General features: G+C 40.2%; 1 pseudogene; it reads left to right on the top strand.

The window, feature by feature from the left end:
• Positions 1-22,368, top strand: LOC147461020 (uncharacterized; annotated as a pseudogene).
• Positions 22,369-22,958: the final 590 nt, after the last annotated feature.

Raw genomic sequence — 22,958 nt, 5'->3', positions numbered from 1 at the left:
ATGCGCAGGTTCCTGCACGAGCGCACTTCGTCATATTTTTGCACTCCTGATCTGATCTCGCAGCAGCACCTCCTTTCTGCTCTTCGTTTTCGTGAATTTCAACTGGTAATTATGCCATGAACCCTCAGCCCCATTCCCCTTTATATAAGCGTACGCGCAATTCCTTCTCTTCCTTTTCCAAAGAGGAAACTATATAGATTTCAACTCCTCTTTTGCTTAAGTTTTAGGTGGAATATTTGTTTGTTTTTCCTCTGCTTCCTATCCGAGACACTTTTCCCAAGCACTGTTTCTCACAAACAAGTTGAGTGATCGATTAGCCAAGACTAATGCTTCATGCGCCACCGGTAGTAGGCGACGGACGTTCATGAGTGCCACCACTTGTACGAGCCCACTCGCCATCTTGATATTCATAAGCGGCCATTCAACCTGAATGAGCACCTCAAGATTTTGGCAAAAAGAGCGTTGTCGGACAGCAAATCAAAAGTTCAAGAGCAGGACCTTGAAAATGAGTGGCAGCACATAAAAGTTCAAGCGTGGGGTCCATTCTTGGTGCCGTTGCATCCCTCAAGTCCCCGCTAGTAGTGGTCTTGCTTTTTCCTCTAATGCCTCAATCTAGATCATAGTAAGGTATTTGTAATAGAGATACTCGCCACAATAATATGTTGATCAGTCTCTCCTTCTCAACGTTAGCAATTTACACAACTGAGTCCGAGACTTATTTGTTTTTATACCCAAGTTACCCACTACCCTGCCTTTCAGCAAAAGCAATCATAAATACCGAACAAGAATCCTCTAACCAATGGCCATAAATACTAACCGGTGTACAAATTGGTTTTGGACACTTGTATTATGCTTTTCAAGATATGTATGCTTTGGAGGTCTTGAGAGGTCTTGGGATATTGAATCTGGAAATATGCTCGCTTGTAAGAAGGGAGACTTTTATCAAGCACCTGCTGAACTTAGATAAATGTCGGTCTAGGCTGTTGGGATTTTTTATTGGTAAATCCATAGTGTTTTTTCATGGCTCTTGGGATATGTGTTAACAAGATAAATTATTCACTACAACACCATTGAAACTGTGCGGTTTGACTAGCAATATGCTCATTTTTTCTTGGAAAAATATTCTTTCTAAATTGGTGTGGGTAGGTAGAGCCATATATATGGGTAATTTGTTCGGCATGGAATCATACTTTGGGAGTTAACCTCCTCCTTTGTTGATGGGGAGAAAATCTCTTGTTCTTTTCAAAAGAGATGTCAGTGCCATTGAGACTTCAATAGCCAGTTGGTGGATCTTTTGGTTGCCAAGAGATGTACAAATTGGAAAATGGATTGAGGATTCCATGGGGACTTCTTGATACCTGTGTTCAACCTTCATATTCCTTGTAACAAAATTCAACTCAAAGGTTCAAAGACAGGGAACTGCAGAACATCCCCTACCAGTACCTTCTATCAACTGTTATTGACTGATTCTAGTATATGTATGGACGATGTAACAGAATATCGGAAATGAATAAAAGTCAACATTGGTGGCTACAAATATTTCATTGTATTTGGAAAATGCATTGCTCAGTCAAACCTAAAGTATTTCTTTGGAGGATCATCAGTAGAGCACTACCTATTGGGGAACTTTTAGCGAGGAAAAATGAAATGAATGGCATGTGTACTAGATGCAATAAAATAGAATCTATGCAACATCTATTTTTTGATTGTAGAGTGGTAAAATTGTGATGGAAAACTTTGTAAGATTATTGCATGATTTGTTGGTAGATTAAGATTACCAAATTCAAATGTAGATTTGGTCTTGTCCAATCTACGGATGCTGGTTTGGACACTTGTATTATGCGTTTCAAGATATGTATGCTTTTGTTTAATTGGCAAATAAGGAATGCATGTATCTTTGATGTTTGGGATCAAGGCACTAGATTGCCTTGGGGACTCATGAAAAATAAACTTTTGGAAGGTTTTGTGTCAATGCCTCAATCGATGCAGATGCAAATGAGGAGATATATAGACGCTCTCTGAGGGTCTTAAAGATGTAATATAAAATTGTAATATAGAAAAATAGTTTGTCCAGAGAAAGAAAGAGAGAGAGAGAGAGAGAGAGAGAGAGAGAGAGAGAGAGCTAATGTGTGTGTTTGACAACTGGGAAGCAATCAAGATTATTAGAATGTAGTAAGTTGTGATTTTGTGTATGACTGTGGGATTGACTGTGTGCAAACGAGTGTCTGCAGTGAAGGTTTCCTATTTGCTGTTTTGTTTTTAGAGGATTGGTGTGTTTTAATTCCACTTGGGCTATAGAGAGGTGTGGGTGTGTTGTTGAGTGTCTTTTTCTTCCCCCCTTCCAATGTTACAATGGTGTTGGCACTCTTTTTCTTATGTATCAATTGTAGCTTATTGTGTGGAGTAATAAGCTCATTCCTTGTCCCTACAAGCAAGTCTAGGGATACTCAGGGAAGAATTCCTCCCTTAGACAATAATTGAAGAATTTAGTCTATCCAAAATTTCTTATCTTCCAATTTTCTTCCTTCAATGGTAATACTAAGATCTGACGATGTTGACGACCCTTTAAACATATGTGAGGGGGGCCATCATTAGGTGGAATGCAGACAAATTCATGCTTTTCGACAAGGAAGCAACATTGGAAATGGCGTAGCATGTATAGAACGAACAATGTTATTAGAGTATGATAAGGATGCTTGTTTTGTAATAAGCAGTTAACTGTTCCTCATATAGGTTAAATGCCCCGTATGTAAGGAGACATTGATAGAATACTACCCAAATTCTATGTGCCAAAACAAGAGGAAGAGGATCCTCACATAAGGCCAAATGGCCAAGATATTTTGTAGAATTTCTTGATGACTAAAAAACATCTAATTTATATTTTTAATGTTGCAAATGGATTCTTATTTCTTGCAAAATTTTTAAGTCATTTATTTTGTTTGATGCAAAACCATTTATATTAAAAAATGTGAGACTACATCGAGCCTACATTTTGTTTGATGCAAAACCATTTATATTACAAAATGTGAGACTACATTGAGCCTGGATGGTACAAATAGTTTCCAATGGGGACTTGATATCTTTATGATCTCTTAGAAAATTGAAAATGGTGTTGTCCAAACTCTTTCCACACATTTCTTTTAAAGAAGTGTCTCTGCAAGTCCTATTGTTGAAGATGATTCCTCCCATATTTCCTTTCTTTGATCTTTGCTTGCTAACCACATTGCAAGGACAATGTGACTTTCTTTGGCTTGTTCCTTACTATGTGACCTATGTATAAGTTTTGATGGGTTTATTGATGTAGCTCCTTTGAGCTATTTACTTTGTCTCAACCACCTCCATGGCACGTGCGGTTAAAATGTCTACAAGCTTGGTAGTGAGTTTTCTCCCTGACTTGTGTAAACAAGGTTGCCAAGCTTCCATATTGCCTAGAAAACCAAGACATAATGGTTACATATAATGTATTGCAAAGAACTCCAACACAATCTTTGTGAGAAAATAGTTATTGTTAATATCAAAAAAATATTAACATTATATGTAGTGAGTGATGTGCTCAATCATCCACACAGAGATGAAAGAATTATGGAAGGTCTCCAAAGCCTCTTGAAAAGATGTACAATAAAAAATGGTCTTTGTATTGAGCTCACAATACTTTAATATTGCATCAAAAAATTTCCACAACCTTGTCTTGCAAGTCCTTGCTACACCATGTTCTGCATAGTCAACCATTACATTGTGCATTTTTTCCATGTATTGTATATGAGGGCTTGCCTTTCTTGTGCACTTTGGATTTTACATTGTTCTCCACTTGTGGGCATTGATCGGAATATCCTTCTCTTCTCTTCCTTCTCCACTTGTGGGAATTAAGCGTATGTGCAATTCCTTCTCTTCCTTTTCCAAAGAGGAAACTATATAAATTCTAACTCCTCTTTTGCTTAAATTTTAGGTGGAATATTTGTTTGTTTTTCCTCCGGTTCCTATCCGGCATTATTGCAACATGAGACACTTTTCCCGAGCACTGTTTCTCACAAACAAGTTGAGTGGCTGACTAGCCCAAACTAATGATTCATGCGCCGCCGATAGTAGGCGACGGACGTTAATGAGTGCCACCACTTGTATGAGCCCACTCGCCGTCTTGATATTCATAAGCGGCCATTCAACGTGAATGAGCACCTCAAGATTTTGGCAAAAAGAGTGTTGGACAGCAAATCAAAAGTTCAAGAGCAGGACCTTGAAAATGAGTGGCAGCACATAAAAGTTCAATCGTGGGTGCCATTCTTGGTGCCATTGCATCCCTCGAGTCCCCACTAGTAGTGGTCTTGCTTTTCCCTCTAATGCCTCAATCTAGATCATAGTAAATATTTGTAATAGAGATCCTCACCACAATAATATGTTGATCAGTTTCTCCTTCCCAACGTTAGCAATTGACAAAACCGAGTCCGAGACTAAATTGTCTTTATACCCAAGTTACCCACTACCCTGCTTTTCAGTAAGCAATCATAAATACCGAACAAGGATCCTCTAACCAATGGCCATAAATACTAACCGGTGTACAAATTTTCCTTTTGTTGTTTTTTGTTGAATACGAAAGGCAATGTTGTGTGGACCTAACAAATCCTCATCTCACTAGGATGATAATGGGGGATTCCATATCCTTGGAGAGTTTTATTTTTATTTTTTTCCAAACTCACAATAGTAAGTGGGTGTATTGAATTCTCGAAAAAACAAAAAAGACCTCGAGCTCAATGTTGACCCTTGAGGGATATCATATTACATTGACACAGTCCTAGGTATCATAAAGAGGCCACCCACTACTCCTCCTCATGTTGGATCAAGACTATCAGTACGGCCATGGTGGCCCACACTCACTTATCCGAGTTTTTCTTTTGGTGAAAGGCTACAATTGAATCCTTACTCTCTTCAATCTAGCAATTACAATAGCTCAAACACCCGACTGTTTCTAGCCTTTCAAATTCTCTTAAAGTAGAAGAATCTAACTATTTGTGTGTAGACCAACAGAACTTGGCTTTTCATCACCCTCCCTCCAAAAACAAGATCATTCTTAAAGAACCCTATTGCCCAGGTCCTTTGAACCCACTTGTAGATTTCCCTTGCAAGGCAACTAATAGCGAGACACTTCTTAAAGAGGTGAGGGGGTCCTCACATGCCATTTTGCATCCCAAACATCTATCAGAGCCAATCCCTCTAGTATGAATCTTTACACATGTAGGCAATGCCTCCCAATGAGACCTTCCAAATAAATATATTCATCCGTGATGGCCATCTAGGAGTTCATATGTTGCTCGCAATCGCCACCCATCTTGCCTCTAGCCATTGTTTCCCCCATTGCTTGTTAAGGGGAGAGAACCTATCATGCGAAGACATTAGAGTGAGATTTACAAATTGATAATCTCACCTTTTATCAGCACCCTACAAAGTCCACAAAATAACGTAAAAAACACATCACATTTAAAGGAGAATTATGACTAGAAAGAGATCCAAATGGACATCATTTAAGAAAAAGAGCAATGCATGCTTGATTAGATAAATGAGCTATTATGTTCTCTTTCCCTTGTTTTTTTGTTTTTGAAAAAAGAGGTCAAAATCTACCTTTCTCCTTGTCCTTAAAGCTCAACAAGAGAGGCTCTATCCAAAGTTTTGGTAATTCACATGTGGAGAGGCAGCTGTTTATGGCTCATGATATATCAATTCTATATTGCAAACAATGCCCAAATATTTGGTTTTGCACCTAAAGGCTCACAACACATCAACCAACACCTAGGCGTTTGATGAAGCCCCACCTTCTCTAATACTCACCTTCTCACAATGAAGCTGCATTACCGTCATTCCCTTGGTTGCTTGCAAGGATCTAGTTTGAGGGTACAATCACAACACAAGAAGCCAATTTGTTAGTTCTTATTAACCACATTGATTGACAATATACTACAAATTCAATGCCTAACATGAATATTATATTGAGAAGGGCCCAAAAAATATGCATGTCCATATACTATAGTCCAAATGTACACATAACTCCCTCAAGCTGTCAATGGTGCAATTGTGGCATCATTTCTACTCCTTCATCTTACTACTCTCACAGCATTTCCATCAAAAGATAGATATGCCACTATCCTTATATAATGTCAGTAAAATCCCTCAAAGTACAAACCATCAAGTATGCATGATACCTATTTGAGTGTGTGTGGGAAAGGGGTGCTTGCGACTGATGGTAGAGGTAACAATGGATGGCATCTAGTGGTAGTTATCCCTCCGAAGGGGTCACTTAATATTTATGTGACTATTGTTGCAATCAGGGTTGCAAAAAACACACACAACTTGGAGAAGACAAAGGAAGCTCAAGGCACTCAATAGAGAGTGTATTACTTAGTGTGCAATGGAACGATAGATGGACCTAGAGTGATTGGCATATATACAATGCACGGGGAGGAAAACCTCCTAGTGAGGGAAAAGTGCCATGACTTTCCTAAATGTGTTCACACACATCACTACCACATGTATATGGTAACAAGTCCCCCGTGGGAGTGATGCGGTGAACAAGAGTTGGCACATAGAGTTTAGCCTGGAAGTGCCATGCCCTATGAGGACATGATCAGTCCACAAAGGGGAGAAAGTCCAAAGCTTAATTTGCAAAAATCTTTGAACTTCTCGTGAGACAATGCCTTTGTGAAAATATTTGCAAGGTTGTCCTTTGTTAGAACATAAGCCAAGCTGATCCCTCCTGCTAAGAGACTCTCCCTGTCATGGTGGTAATGCACCTCAATGTGCTTTGTGCGAGCATGAAAAACTAGGTTCCTCAAAACCACCAACGTGCTCTCACTATTAGTGTAGATAGTGTTGGAAGTGTCCTCTCCAACACCTAAATTAGCCATAAGGAATCTGAGCCATACACACTCAACCGTAGTTGTGAAGACTATCTTGTAGTCAGCCTCACAACTAGAAGTGGCCACAATAGGTTTTTTCTTGCTCAACCATGAGATACATGAACTTCCGAGCATGAAAGAAAAACCGCTTGTGGAAACTTTCGTGTCAAAACCACCAGCCCAATATGAGTCCAAAAAAGCATGTAAATATGGCATCAATGATCTCCCCTTGGGAAAAAACAAGCCAAGATGTAAAGTGCCACTCAAGTAGCGAAAAATCCTCATCACTAGGATGGTAACACTATAAGAGGAGTTGTCTATAACCGCTAACATTGCCGCGGAAAAACAAAGGAAAAGGAGAGAGAAAAATTTGCGTGGGCGGTAATAACCACTGCTATTACCACGACCTTTGCCACTAATATTACCGCGCTTATTATCTCTACACGCCAATTCAAAAATAACGGTGCTCATTTGGGCTACCCAAATTTGGGTGGCCCAGATGAGCACCTTTGTTTTTGACCTGCATAAAACAATGAAACATCAATTGTTTTTGGAAGAGTATAAAAAATACCGAAGAACTGAAATCGAATTTACTTTACCTTGACAATTAAAATTGTAGAAGATCAACTATTTAAAAAAGTCACAAATAAAAAGTAATTAATTGTATATACATTGCACCACATTGGGACTTTACGAAAGTTTTGACAAAACACTTTTTTATCTAATCCTCATCGTTGTCCAGAGGCACGTATGTTGAATCACTTTGACTCTACATAAACCCAAACTAAATTAAACAATTATCCACAACTCAAAACAATTGATACAAAATTACTTGTTTAAACTTATCGCTTGTAGTGGTCCAACCATCGTGTCGAATTGCTCATGAGAGATGTGGTTGTTTTCGAACAACCATCGCCAACTATCAAATTTTGTATGTTGCTCTCGATACTTGACCATCTCTATGGTTGGTCGAGAGAGAGAGTGACATTTTTCTAAGTTAGCAGTAACAATACCAAATCATCAACTACAATCTTTATAATCCCTCCAAGCTCTCTTGCCTCCTGAGCCATAGTGCATGGGAGTTTGTTTTGTGTGGGCCTCGCGTTGTTGTCTGTAGGACCCTACGATGCAAGGGGAATAGGACCCTGTGATGCAAGGAGAGTAGGACCCTGCGATGAAATAGGACTAGGACGATAGGAAGGGAGAGTAGAGGGTGGTGCCGTCGGTGCGAGGATCTGTAGGTAAGGAGTCCCTCTCTGACTCCCCCATGGTGTAGTCTGCGGAGAAATATCGTAGGTCACAAGCTGCTATACGGAGTGTAGTGTCCAAACAAATCCTCAGTCAACTGGAGGTACTTCTCTCGTAAAGAGATAGCCCGCTCCAAGTCAGGATCTGTGTATTAATTGAATTTATTAAAATCTTTTTTAGTTAAAAAATAATTCTAACACTCATTGTCATTTATTCCCTTTGACTTTAATCGTATATGTAATTTTTCTAATGGAATTAAGTGTTTTTCTAATTATTTATTTTTTAAGACTCATGACTAAATAAACAACCTTTCGCGTGTGCAGGACATTGACCGGGATGATCGTGGTCCTCTTGGAGGCCCAGAGCGAGATTGGTGGCTCAGGGAAAAAACTACCTTGTCCTTGCGCCAAGTGCAAAAGGGCAATTCCTCGCTTGAGGCGCATTTCTTTGGAGCACGTGGAGAACAAAGGGCTTTGGCATCCTTGGAAAAGCGCTTGGAGAGATGATAGCGTGACTCACCCATCGCTTGAGGAGGTGCCCCATTGGTCTGTGTTCGGTGGTGGTGCACCGACGCGCAAGGCCAAACACAGAGGCAAGAGTGACTGGGCGATTTGGGTGCACCGCATGGTAATCCACCCGTTGGGTCTACGTCGACAGCTCCTATGGCATCTCTGTCGCACTTTGAGTTAGAGGATGAGCACATGTTCGACATTTGTGATGAGTTACTACCTCATGAGCGCGACGTGTGCGAGGAGGATTGTCAACCCTGCCCTAAACGGGCTGCCAAGATGGAGGATAGATTGATGACAAGTGCCCAAACACCTCTTTACGATGGTGCATGGTACTCGATGCTCCAAGCATCGTTGGAAGTACTCAACTTGCAAGAAAAATTTAGTTGGAGTAATGCAAGTCTCGGTGCACTGCTTCTGTATGTATGGAATGTGGCTTTTATACACTCTCTCCCTCTTTTTTTATGGTGTCGTCTTCTAGGAATTATACTAATATGCATGTTTATTGTAGTTTGATGGGTAAAATGTTGCCAGAATATCACCATATGCCACCAGATCGTCGATGAGCTGGATCATATGTCACTACACTTGGAATGGAGTATGAGCGCATCCATGCGTGCATCAATGATTGAATGCTATACCGCAATGAGCATGCACATGATACCTCATGTCCCGTGTGCGGGGAGGCACGATACAAGACAGGAGTGAGCGGGGCACACCTACCCTGCAAGGTATTAAGATATTTTCCACTAATTCCTTGCATCCAACACATGTTTAAAAGCAGCTCTATCGTGGAGCTTCTCACGTGGCACACAAACCATCACTCAAATGATGGAATGATGCATGTCCCAACCAATTCACCTACACGGAGGCACGTCAAAACTCAATGGACAGTGTTTGGGTTTGAGCCTCGACACTTGAGGCTTGGGTTAGCAAGTGATAGTGTCAACCCCTTTGGCACTAAGTCTACTTCATGGAGCACTTGGCCTGTGGCGATCGTCAACTACAATATTCCACCATGGGAGATAACCAAGAAGGGAAATATACTTCTTTCCTTGCTTCTGCCAGGGAAGTACAAAGTGTCAAATATTGACATTAACCACGAGCCCCTCATCAAGGAGTTGGAGGAGTTATGGAGAGGCATTCCTATGCATGACTATCCTGGGCTTGGAGAGATTTTTGGTAACCCCATGTCCTCTATCTCTCTTTCCCTCATTCCCTCTCTCCCTTTAGCTCACTTTAGTTAACTCATCTCTCTAACCATATGATATGTATGGAGGGTTGTCCACATCGGGGCACAATGCATGTCCTACTTGCGGGCCATCGTTGGTGTCAGAGAGTCCCGATTCCTTGTCCAGGGTAACCTATCCAAACAACCATCGTTTCTTACCCCAAGGGCATAACAATCACAAGGCTCCAACAAATGGGAAGGCTACTCTAAAGCTCACGATGGCAGATTGGGCAACCATTTGGGAGTAACACCACAACAACAAACCGGCTCCGTGTCCTCCACCAAAAGGTATGTCAAGGTATTCCATATTCTAGAACCATGTTTGAGCCTCATGCAGATGCTTTTTGAGAAATGGATAGATCCTTATAGCTATGTCTTTCGCCAGCATTCTATATAGAATTCCCATCATTGTTATGGGTCTTCAGTCTTACAAACCAATAGGAAAGGTTTTCTTGGGCTACAATTTTATTATCCCTTGTTTCAACATTGGATACATGCATTGAGATTTGCATATTTGATTTATGACTTCCATTATTAATGAGTTCAATTGTTCCTAGAACTCCAATATAAATTTGTTGGTAAGACCACACAATCCTTTTGTTTTATAATTGCCAAGCTTCTTGAGGGCCCATTGAATTTCCTTCACCTCAAATGGTGCTTCCAGTCTCTTAGCATTACATGTATTCTTCAATGCATGGATCCACTACAGAAATCAAAAGCTCAAGAGCCTACTGTCTTTCAAGTGACTGCTAGTTTGTTGAAAATTTCCTCAAAGTAAGTTTGACATTCCTTCATAATGTTATCTAGTTCAGAGATGGATCTTTCATCCTCAATGATGATTTTCCCTAGAATCCTTAGTCTACAGATTCCTGAAAAATGTTTTGGATGAACAATGTACATCTCCACCTCAAATTGTTTGGGTTTTTTTATGGCATCCCTAAGCATCAATGTCCCTATCAGTCAGTTGTTGTACACCTTGAGCCATAATTGATCTTACATTTTCTACAGTGTGTTTAACATCTCTTGTGTTTTCTTTGGATGTCCTCTTCCTAGTATATACAACTCAATGTTTCATCTCTGCACAAATTTTCAGCCAAGTGTGCACTGGTTCTTGCATACCATATTGAAGCAAAGAAACCTCTAATGCATGGGACATTGCCTATTTAAAGCCAATATTTTGTAACAGTGAATTGGTAATCACTAGGGGCCTACTCAACCCCACATTATGAAAAGACTGCATATCATCATTGTTTCGGGCTCAAAACTAGAGGAAAGTGATCAGATAGAGAAACTTGGATTTCAACATTCAATGGAGCAAAATCTGGAAGCCAATCAGATTCAATGAATTACAATCTATCAAGTTTGGACCATGAGGAAGTATGAAATCGAGAGTGAAATGTGTAACCATTATGTATATGCCCTTGAGAAAGCCATGTATCATTCCAACTACCATATGTTAAAGCATCTCAATTGGCGGTTTTTGAGTGAGACATGAGTGTGGCAGGTGAGGTAGTGTACCTAGAAAAAGACACCATGTTGAAATCTTCTCCAACAGGACCTGGCTTTAGATGCATAGAGTCACTCCATTCTCGAAGATTTTTCCTCAAAGTATGGTTGTTATCAGCATAAATGTTGACTAGAATTGTTTGCCCCCATTCAATGTCAATTAAAAATATTGAGCATATACCACTAGGGTTATCCATCACCCATTGACGTTTAAGAGAGGCTTTTATGCATGTCAATACACATGAGTACCCTGACTGGTTACCGCATAAAAATAGTGCATTCCTCTGTAGTGCACGCGTTTACCAGCTCTATTATGCATTTTATGCTCTTGAACAAAAGAGACATCCAAATTTGGATACAACATCCATTTATTAAACAAGTACAAATGGGTAGGGTTATTGAGCCCCTTCACATTAAAAGTGGCAACTTTCATTGAGGAATGTTATGTACTATTTGGGTCTCCCCATCCTTACTATCATTATTATGCATGTGGACATCTAGCTGCACACCCTGTCCCGCATTAGATTGCGGTCGGGGCTTTCTTACTGGAGTCATGGGTCTCTACAATGTTTTCTATAGTAGCCAAGGTCTCTCGTGAGGACATATCCTCCATGAGCACCTCATAAAAGTTATGTGGTGAGAAGCCTGATAATAACCCTTTGGATTTGAAGGTTTTCCTTTATCTAGATTACATGAGCCATTAGAAGAGGAAGCCACATTACTCCCCCCCCCCCCCCCCCCCCCCCCCCCCATCCCCCTATATTCTGTTTGAACACGGATCTTGGATTGGAGGGAGATCTCTCCCCGAGAGTCTGTGCATAGGATGGGGTAGGAGGGTTAGCATAGGGAGTATTATGAGGGCCTAAGGGTTATTCCTTCCCTATAGTCTTACCAAATATTTGTTCTTTGGTGTCAAGATTGTTTTGCCAGGGTGTGTGGGATAAGGTACCTTGCCTTGCTCACTAGGGGACAATTCTTGGGAAAGTGGTCTTAATTCCCACAATTTAAGCAGGCTCTAGCAAGTTCTCCCCATTTAAGATATATGACCAGCTTCTCAACTATATTCAGATCAATTTCCAAAGTTTTAGGAAACTTATGATCAGTTTTCCATAATACACTTGATTTGTTGGTATTAGGGATAGTTGCGGAGAACAAAACCTTGCCCAATGAAGCTGCTAGTTCATCTATGCATGGCCACAAGAACGTTCTCCACCCCAATCGAGCATTTGGCTAGCAATTCATCCTTAATAAACTTTATCGATTGCCATGGAATGATATGGATGACTTGCCCACACAAAATCATAGTAGAGAAGAGCTCATTTTTACTTAGCTTTGAAGAACATGACTTCAAACAAGCCAGACCCCGAGAATAATATCTTATCAACCATAACGTAAAATAATCTCATGAAGATGAAATTTGCGTACAGATTCTGTGGTTTTATCTCTTAATGCTCTCCCTTCAACCTGGTTAGTTAGGTCCTCTCATGCAAGAACTAAGTATCTCATTTTCTAGAGTCCTAAAGGCATTGTGACTAGATCCACAACCCATTTATAGTGCATGGCCAGTGGATATGTAGGGTGCTATCCATCACGATGTCGAACATTTGTATACATTTGACAAGTTACACATGACTACAAATTGAGATACATCTTTATACATACCCTTCCACCAATATTTTTCTTTCAACTTGGAGAAGGTTTCCCACACACCCCTGTGTCCAACCCATAGACTCTCATGAACCTCCTGCATGAGCTTTACTTGAGTCTCTTTTTTACATATAACCCTTTGTGGTGTAGCACCCTTTTGGTTAGGATGCTTCCACAAGTAACCATCCCTCAAAAAGTACCCATATACTTTCTTGCATATCCTCTTGAATTATTTTTTTGACCAATCATCCTATTTTGCTAAGTACTCAAGTAGCTTCCAATAAGAAGCCAATCACCTTCATAAAGATCTTTCAAGAACAATTCAAGTGGATTACTCATGCAGACATTGTTACCTTTCACATGAGAGATAGAATAGAACTTTGTGCCTACATCATCTCCCTCATCAATCATGTGTTACTCATCTTCATACCTTGACCTTGATAGCATAATTTCCAATGTACTATCTTTACCTGCAATGTGCTTAAACTCAAGATCTAGTGACTTAATGTAGGCAATCCACCACAACATAGAAATGTCTGGCGATGAGCAGCTTGTAATCATCCCAAGAAGTGGTAGACAATCTGTTTCTACAACCACACATGCACCAATTAGGTACTCTTTCCCATTTTTCAAGGCTGTAACCATACCCATAACTCTCTCTTTATCTGTGGATAGTTTCTTCAGCAAGCACTCAGTACCTTTGCTCCAAATCTCACCACATACCTGTGTCCTTCTTACTTATCTTGCCCTATTGCCCTTCCAATCCTTGTAGGACTGGTGTCTACTATCACAATTACTGGCCTTTGACACTTATAGTCTAACTTTCTCAAAGATGGTGCTGACTGGAGAAACTCCTTTAGCTTTTTCATATATTTTACATGTGCTTCTGTCCATTTAAACTTTTGATTCTTTCTAAGAAATTGATAAAGAGGATCAACTACATGTGCATAATGTGGAATCCAAATAGCATAAAGGACACATGATCCCAGAAACCTTCTAACCTCAGTGATGCTAGTGCATGTTTCTTTCATTCTTTGGATGGCATCTAGCTTTGTTGGAAAAGGTTTCCTACCATATGGCCCACACATGTTCCCCACAATGAGCACTTCATTGACACCAAACATAGACTTTTTCCCTGACAAAGAAAGATTTACTTCTTCCAAACTAGACAAAATTTTATCACAATCATGTATGTGATTTATCACAAACCTATGACATCCCTTGAGATCCAAAGCTTCATCTTTCTCACTTTCTTCACATCCTTTGATAGGAAAATCATCAAAGAAAGGCATTGTGGTTTGAGGAATAAAGTCACGTAAGCCCTTATTCATCCCATTCATCATATGTGCAACCGAGTTGGTTGTTGCCTGTGGTGGCAAGGTACACATCCTTACCAAACCCAAAAGTGTCCTCATTGTTGTCAGGTCTATGCTTTCAATCGCAAGCTAAAATTGCTCATACCTTGAGTAGAGAACCCCCATTGAGTAGATTGCCCTCCCTGCAAACGACTCTGCAAAATCATCTACGATCAGTCATGTACCTACATTTCTAATTGTCACCTTGTTCAGTGGCTGCATATCTTAAATGAAGCGTAGAGCAACATTCTTCTTCGAAACTGTGAACCACCTGTTTGAGTATGGAGCACAAGAAGGCTTCAAAATCCCCATTTTGATATTTTCATTTAATAGCTCTACTAACTTGGGCAAATGAGCCTTTGGAACCGGAATAGGCCGCAGATTCCAAGGCACATGAGGTATTGTAAAAATTACCATAGGAGCTACAATAGAAGGATCAACACATCCTATCTCATGTGGCTCAAATAGAAAAACCTTACCATGCTTTGAGAGCATTTCTTTAAAGCACGTTGTCTCCTCCTATGCTAGAAACTCCTTGCAACCAATCTGTAACTCTTGAAAAGACTCCTTTGTGAAGGTGCGCAAAATCTTTTTAGGATTCCTCAAACTTGGTTGCAAAGAAGCCTACTCAATCTTTTCCCTATTTTAGGGTGGTAAGGGTGAAGCTATTGGTTTCACCTTCTTTGTTACACTCTTGTATTTAGTTTCAACATGGACTTTTGGGCCAACTGTTTGCTTAAAACATTGGTTCTCTTTAAAGGCTTCTATGACTTGATACATTTCCATAGAGCATACCCATAGTATCTACAAAAGAAACTTGCTCACATAAAAACCCAAAACATTTTGTAAATTATGTATATATTGCATTTCACATCTCTTCAAATATTTAAGTTTTGTAAAACATATTGATCCATTCCTTTTTACCAAGGAGACGGTTGAGAAAGTTTCACCTATTTTTTGATAAGACCAGACCCTATTTGTTTTTGTACCACTACAGTCCCGCTTTACAATGGTACTTGGACAAAACCCATCATTTCCCTATGATCATGAAACTCTTTGCTCACCTTTGGAAGAGGATGATCTCTACAGTTGTCATGATTTCTTTCATGGTTTACACAAACTGTGAGAAATTGAATAGCATGTTTACCATCTTTGCTTCGTATCCTGGCATAAGCTGAACCATCATCCATTACCTTTGTTTCCATTCAAACTCCCACAATGTAGGGTTGTCCAACGATAAGATGATATGAAGACGTGTCTTGTATAAAGAAGTTTTGCTCAACCTTTACATCACCTATTGTTACCTTTACACTTGGACATGCTTGCTGCATACAATTCACCTGATGAATTGCTTTCCACTCTGATCAACCAACCATGTTCTCTGTCCATTGGCCATTTACATTTGTTGTGAAGACTTTTTGACATTATATTTGTTTGAGAACCATGGTCAATTAAGGAAACAATGGTTCTTCAAGATCACCTACCTTGATCAATGTCAATGTGGTAGCCCCTGCCTAATGAATTCTAGATTAGTGGCTCCTAGGAATACTTTGAGATTCTTCCCCATCATCAGCAAATTTCACTTGCCTTACATTCCAAGAAGACTAGTAGCATCCCACCATAGCTTTTTCACCTTCTTTAGCATGCACTTGTACTCTTAGTGTCTTCACAGTATCGCCTTCAACTTGTGGGCGAATAGACTCTTCAAGTGTTTGCTTCTTTCTGTTGATGATGTCAATAATTTCTTCATGGAATTCACGCTTGTCTATGCCAAGAACCTCACCCAAAGTAAACTCAACCTTGCTATTCAAAATCCTCTCCTCTAGAACTCTCTTCAAGTTTGTAAGCTCGTCCTTTTGGATTACCTTTTGTTGGGTCCTTTTTCCTTCCCACTGTAGATTCCTCCGTGGTCACTTCTAGTGAAGGTGCCTCTTGTGTTGGTGGTGCTCGCAAAGGTGCTGCATCATTCCTCCCTCCACTTATTGTATCTCTTTTTGAAGGCCCTTCATCACCATTTTCACACCTAATCTTGTCTTTTCTACAATGGCTTCATGGCTTCGGCAGTTTGTAATGTAGGCATGGATAGACATTGAATCCATTGGATCACTGCACCCTGTTTCTAAACGTATGCAATCACTTGCTTCATGTAGAATCTCTTTTGTAAGCTTTTCTTTTTTAGCTAATTCCATGAAATTTGACCAAATTCGACCATGATGATCATTCACCTCTTCCTCACTAAGATGCTCAATTTTTTCTCCATAAGTAGATGCCTCAACTGAAGAGGTGGCATGGTTAGTTTCTATATCTTGAACTAAGGTTTGCATTCCCCCCTTCCCAAAGTTAATTCTCAAGGGTAGACCTATATCTCTTAAGTGGATTTTACCATCCTTAAAAAAGACAACATGTTTTGTCAAAGCATCACTAAAACTATCATAATCCCTTCTTACATGGTCTGTACTATCACACCAAATACATCTACTAACAAAACCTTCTTTGGTCTATTGTCTTTGCCTAGGAAGTGGCCATGATGGTTGGTCTTTTTCTTCAAGCTTTGCAAGCTTCACCTTCAAGTCATGCATTCCCTTTACAAGCTCATGTAGCATAGACTCATCAAACTTAGGATCTATAAAAGTAGGCTCTACCATTTTGTCAGAAGTTGAGGTGAAAGGACTTGTAGTGTTTACTGCCATCTTGTCCCTTCTTCTTTGTCATTTGGCAAGGAGTGAGACATCACCTTCAACTTCATTTCAGTCGATCTTTAGTCCTTGCTCAGCATCTTTATCTTCAAGAAGACTCTCCAAATTTTCTTGAAACTCTTTACTTGCAGCTTGTAAGAAAAGATATGTCTTCTCTGCATCTACTGTGGCCCTTTCTGTCCTGGTGAGTTGTGCATAGCGCCGATCAAAATCCCTAAGTAGCTCTTTTATTGATAGTCCTTGCACTAGATTGACTACCCATTCTAAGAATGTCCTTTTGGTCACTCTCTCAGAGTCCTCCATGAAATATTTCTCCTTTAAAGCTACTTGGAGCTCTTCCCAGTTTCTCCCATGCCCATATTTAATTCCCCTAGCATGTTCTCTAATTTCTAGAGCAACAACTAGCTCAAAGCTTTGAATCTTCTCACCTTCTGACACACGATGGAGCTCCATCTCCTTCACATACTCATGTAAGTACTTGGTTACATCTTTTCCATTGAACTGATCCATTCTGTTGTGACGACCGCTTGTATGGATTTGGTTGCTGAAATGTCCCTTCTTTCATTGGCATGTTGTTGTTGCATGAACATTGAAAATGCTTGAAACATTTACATTGTTGCTAGGTCAAAATGCAGACCCTGTTGCTCAACATGATCACCCATGGTTACCCAAAAAATTGCACCCTAGTAGATTCGCATCGAGTTCACCAAAAATATGTCAAGAAATTTGCGGTCTTGCCAGGAAAGCACCGGGATTTTGGCTGTGAGAGTTTTTTAGAGAACTCCAGAAACTATACGAAGGAGTTAAACCATAGATGCCATGAAGTCTAGGGTTTGGAAGGAAGTACAAACAAAGAAGGCCCACTCTTTCTCTCTTGCACTCACACACACAAAGAAAGAACACAAAAGAGAACATGAAAACAAAACAAAGATGAAAACATCAAGGATATGGTGGTATCATATCATGTGTAATGTAAAAGGGTTAATAGAGATGAGTTAATGGTGTTCAATCTTTACCGGCCAAACATGCTACAAATTGCTCTTTGGAATTGTGTTTTTGTGCTTACCATAATATATATGTTTTGTCTAGTGATTGGGGTTACCATATACATGTGGCAGTGATGTGTGTGAACACACTAGGACCGTCGGGGCATTTTTTCCCTCTTAAGGAGGTTTTTTCTCCCGAGCATTGTATATACGCCCATCATTCTAGGGCTATCTATCTTTCCATTGCACACTAAGTAACACACTCTCTATTGTGTGCCTTGAGCTTCCTTCGTCTTCACTTTCTCCGATTTTAGTGAGGTTTGGTGAGCGTTCGCAGGTCGACCAATAGCCCGTAGATCTCGGTCTGCTCAGATTTTTGATTCAGGCTCATTTCGACTTCCGTTTCCACTACAGGCAGGTCTGCACAAAGTAATTTTATCATTTTGTGCAGAATTTTTATCAGTGCGGTTTTCTGCATAACACGTGCCTTATAGTCTTCTACGGTTTGTGCTATATAGCATGTGTTGTTCCCACTCCGTTTCTCCTATTTTCGGGCAGTTTTCACATCACGTACAGCATTTACCATGGCTGACAACAATATCACAGATGTACTCAGATGTTTGCTGCGGAGTACAGGTTGGATGGGGACAATTATCCTATGTGGGCTTATATGATGCAACACGTTCTTGTGTCAAAGGGTGTCTAGAATATTGTGCAGGGCATTGATGTACATCTTGGTTTGGAGGATGCAGGCGATGTTGAGGATGTTGCAGGTCTTCCTGCAAGGATTGCTGCTATTAGAGTTGTTTTGCCTATGGTAGAACAAGCTCTTTGGGATGTAAAGGATGCGCAGACTCATGCATTGATTGCGTTGTCTACTGTGAAGCACACTATTGTTCCTCATATCCGTTTAGCAAAAATCTGCAAGTCGCAATGAGGCTAAAATTGCTTTGCTGCGTAAAGATTTGGAGTTGAAGCTTATGCATGAGGAAGATGATATGGACACTTTCCTTGCTAGTGTCAAGGATATCAATGAGCAACTTATTTCTACAGGTGAAGTCATTTCAGACAGTTCCTTTGTGCAGACTGTTCTTGTGGAGTTACCAGATTCTTACCAGACTTTTGCTAGTACTTGGAGAGTTATGACCCAAATAAATCTAGAAGTTGTCAATTTTGATGCATTATGTACATTGTTGTTGCAAGAGCCACTTTCAAGAAAAAATAGGACTAGGCAACGTGCAGTTGAATAGGCTTTTTTTGCTTCTCAAAGAAATGGTGATAACAGCAATGCAACCACTTCTTATGGTTCTGCATCGAGTGGCAAAAATAATGCTCCTAATGCTCTTACTGACAGAAATTCCTCAGGAAATTCTGGTGATAAGCGCAAAAAGAAGATTCGTTGCCATTATTGTAAAGCTAATGATCACTTGATCAAGTCATGTCCTAAGTTGAAGGCCTAAGAGGGTAAGAAGAACGAGGGTGGTTCCACTGCAAATGCTGGTTCCACTACAAATGCAGCCATTGTTGAGTCTTCTATGAAAGGAGAATGTGCTACGGATGTTGATGCAGAATGGGCTTTTAGCGTAGAGTACACTTACAATCCTACTGTCCATGATGCATGCTTGTCAGTTGTTGCAGATTCACATGTGTGGTATTTCGATAGTGGTGCTACAAAGCACATTACCTCACATCGTGAATTATTTACCTCTCTCGAGTCTGTCCCTCATGGGAATTCAGTCACTTGTGCCAACAATGCCTCTTATTGGGTTCAGGGAGTTGGAAAGATTGTGCTTACTGCTGCAAATAGCAGTTCCTTCACACTTGTTGATGCACTTTATGTACCTGGGATCAAGAAGAATCTCTTGTCTGTATCCGCACTTGCTAGACTTGGACTTGTAGTCAAATTTTTGGATGACAGATGTATAGTTCATGATCTCAGTTTTGGTGATGTAATTGTTGCATATGGCCTTTTGTGCCATGGGCTGTATAAGCTTACTTTGTATGACAAGTGTGGACAAAATTTTGCAAATGTTGTTACAAATTCAAGGGCTATTTCAGATGCAAAACTTTGGCATGCACGTTTTGGTCATCTGAATTTTGCCAGTTTGCTACGTTTGTAGAAATCTGATATGGTTTCTTCTTTGCCGCCTCTTAAAACACTTGTCAAACATGTTTGTGAAGGCTGTATTTTGGGTAAGATGGAGCGTTCGAAGTTTCCAAAGGATGGTTTAGTTCGGGCCACATGCAGTTTGCAGCTTGTGCATAGTGATGTTTGTGGGCCCATGCAAACTCCGTCCTTGGGCAATAACCTGTACTACGTGACTTTCATTGATGATTACTCCATGCATGCATGGGTATTTTTGCTCAAAGTGAAGTCCAAAGTTTTTATGTGCTTCAAACAATTTCTGGCTATGGCTGAAAATGTCTCGAAATGTACTATGGGCACCCTCCATTCTGATCAAGGGGGGGAGTATATGTCTCATGAATTCAATGCATTTCTGGCTAGTTGTGGGATAAAACACCAATTTACAGTGCCTTATACACCTCGGAAAAATGGTGTTGCTGAGAGGAGAAACACGTCACTTACGGAAATGGCACGATGTATGGTCAAAAAATTCAAGCTTTGTTGCATTTGTTGTGGCTTGAGGCCATCATGTGTGCCACTTATGTACTTAACAGGTGTCCTACGAAAGCTTTACAGTCTATTACTCCATATGAAGTATGGCATGATAGAAAGCTTTCTATTGAGCACATGCATGTTTTTAGTTGTTTGGCATATGCTTTGGTGCCACGAACACAATGCAGAAAATTGGATGATAAGGCTATCAAATGTGTTTTTGTTGGTTATAGTGCTGAAAGCAAAGGTTATAGGTTATATCATCCGAAAACAAAGCGTAATCTGGTTTCACGGGATGTAGTGTTTGTGGAAGATCTGTTCAGCCCTTGCTATCATGTACTAGAGACAGTAATGTAAGCTCACAGGACATTTATGACACTTTGTTGCCTCTTTTCAGTGGTGGAAATACGAATGTAAGTTCCAATGAGGCAAATGTACAGCCTATGGGGGTTTCTGAAAATGTTGCAGATCAGCCTATTACTGATGCAGATGTACATGATGTACTTGATGAGGAAATGGCTGAAAATGAGCAGGCTAGAGGTATGCCAAAATGACTGGTGCACACTTTGCCTGACAGTAAATTGGATGCACCTTTGTCTAGTCGTACTTATTCAGGCTCTCGCCATGCATCTTATGCATCAGGTTGCTATGCTTTGGTTGTGTCTAGCTTACATGATGTTGAGGAGCCTCTTGTTTTTTATGAAGCGCAGAATTCAGAAAATTCGATGGCTGCCTTGCAATCAGAATATGATGCACTTATAAAAAATGACACATGGACTTTATGTGTTTTTCCTCCTGGCAAAAAGGCCATTGGAACAAAGCGGGTTTACAAGTTGAAACGCAAGTCGGATGGTGAGATTGATCGCCATAAGGCTCGACTTGTTGCAAAGGGTTATGCACAGCAAAAAGGCATAGATTATGAAGGGCTAAAAGCAAGGGATGGTGGTACAAAATTGGTTGTCCTTGACAGTACCTTTTGATGGTACTTTGAAAAATCTTTGCAATGCGATTTATCCAAGTCCTAAAAGAAATTAGTTATCATATTATATATCATTGGATACATCTTTAAAAGAGAAACATCAAAATAGAATGTCGGACAAGTTTTGACACGAACTACAAAAATTTTACCAATCCCCACTTTTTCAGTGGTACCAATAAGGTGGAAAAAAAATTGGTCCTTCTTTTGTACCACCATCCCTTGCTTTCAGCCGAAGAGACTTTTTCTTTCACTTGTTGTTTGACTATTGTGCGTTTTCTATGTGCATTGGCAGCTCATTTTGGTTGGGATGTACATCAATAAGACATTGTTACTGCTTTCTTGAATGGTGACATATTTGAGGAAGTTTATGTAACGCAGCCTCGCGGTTTTGTCATAAAAGGATAAGAGGACAAAGTGTGCAAATGTAAGAAGGCTTTGTATGGGTTGAAGCAATCTCCTCCTGCCTGGTATGAGAAAGCTGACACTCATTTGGTCAAACAAGGCTTTCGTAACAATCCAACAGAAATCACATTGTATGTAAAGCGTGAGGGTGATGTACTTCTCATTGTGGTTCTTTATGTCGATGATTTGTTGATCACTGGACCAAATGAGAGACATATTGCTGAATTTAAGGCTGATTTGAATGCTACTTTCAAGATGAAAGATTTGGGGCTGTTGCATCATTATCTGGGTATACAGTTGAAGCAGTGTGATGATGGAATTGCCTTATGTTAGAAAAGTTACATAGAGACATTGCTATGTAAGTTTGGACTTAAGGATTGCAAACCTATTGCCACTCCCATGGAAATAGGTTTGAGGTTGAGTCTACGTGATGTTGGTAATCCTGCTAATGTCATTCTTTACCAAACTACTGTTGGCTACCTCATTTATGTATGCAGCACGAGGCCAGATATTCAGTTTTCAGTCTCACAGGTCAGCAGATTTATGCATAGCCCAGGGTCTAAGCATTGGCAGGCTGTGAAGAGGATTTTCCGCTACCTTAGTGGCACTTTACATCTGCTTGTTTTATCCCAAGGGGGGATCATTGCCGATAGAGTTACATGGTTTTTCGGACTCGGATTGGGCTGGTTGTTTTGACACGCGAGTGTCCACAAGTGGTTTTTGTTTCATGCTTGACAGTTCATGTATATCATGGTTGAGCAAGAAACAACCTACTGTGGCCACTTTGAGTTGTGAGGATGAGTAGAGGGCAACCTTCACAGCTACGGTTGAGTGTGTATGGCTCAGACGCCTTATGGTTGATTTGGGTGTTGGATAGGACACTAGCAACACTATCTACATC

The sequence above is a fragment of the Adiantum capillus-veneris genome, chromosome 3, assembly GCF_014529385.1.
Source record: "Adiantum capillus-veneris isolate H3 chromosome 3, ASM1452938v2, whole genome shotgun sequence".
Lineage (NCBI taxonomy): Eukaryota > Viridiplantae > Streptophyta > Polypodiopsida > Polypodiales > Pteridaceae > Adiantum > Adiantum capillus-veneris.
The sequence above is the reverse complement of the archived record's forward strand: the minus strand, read 5'-3'. Positions and strand labels throughout refer to the sequence as shown.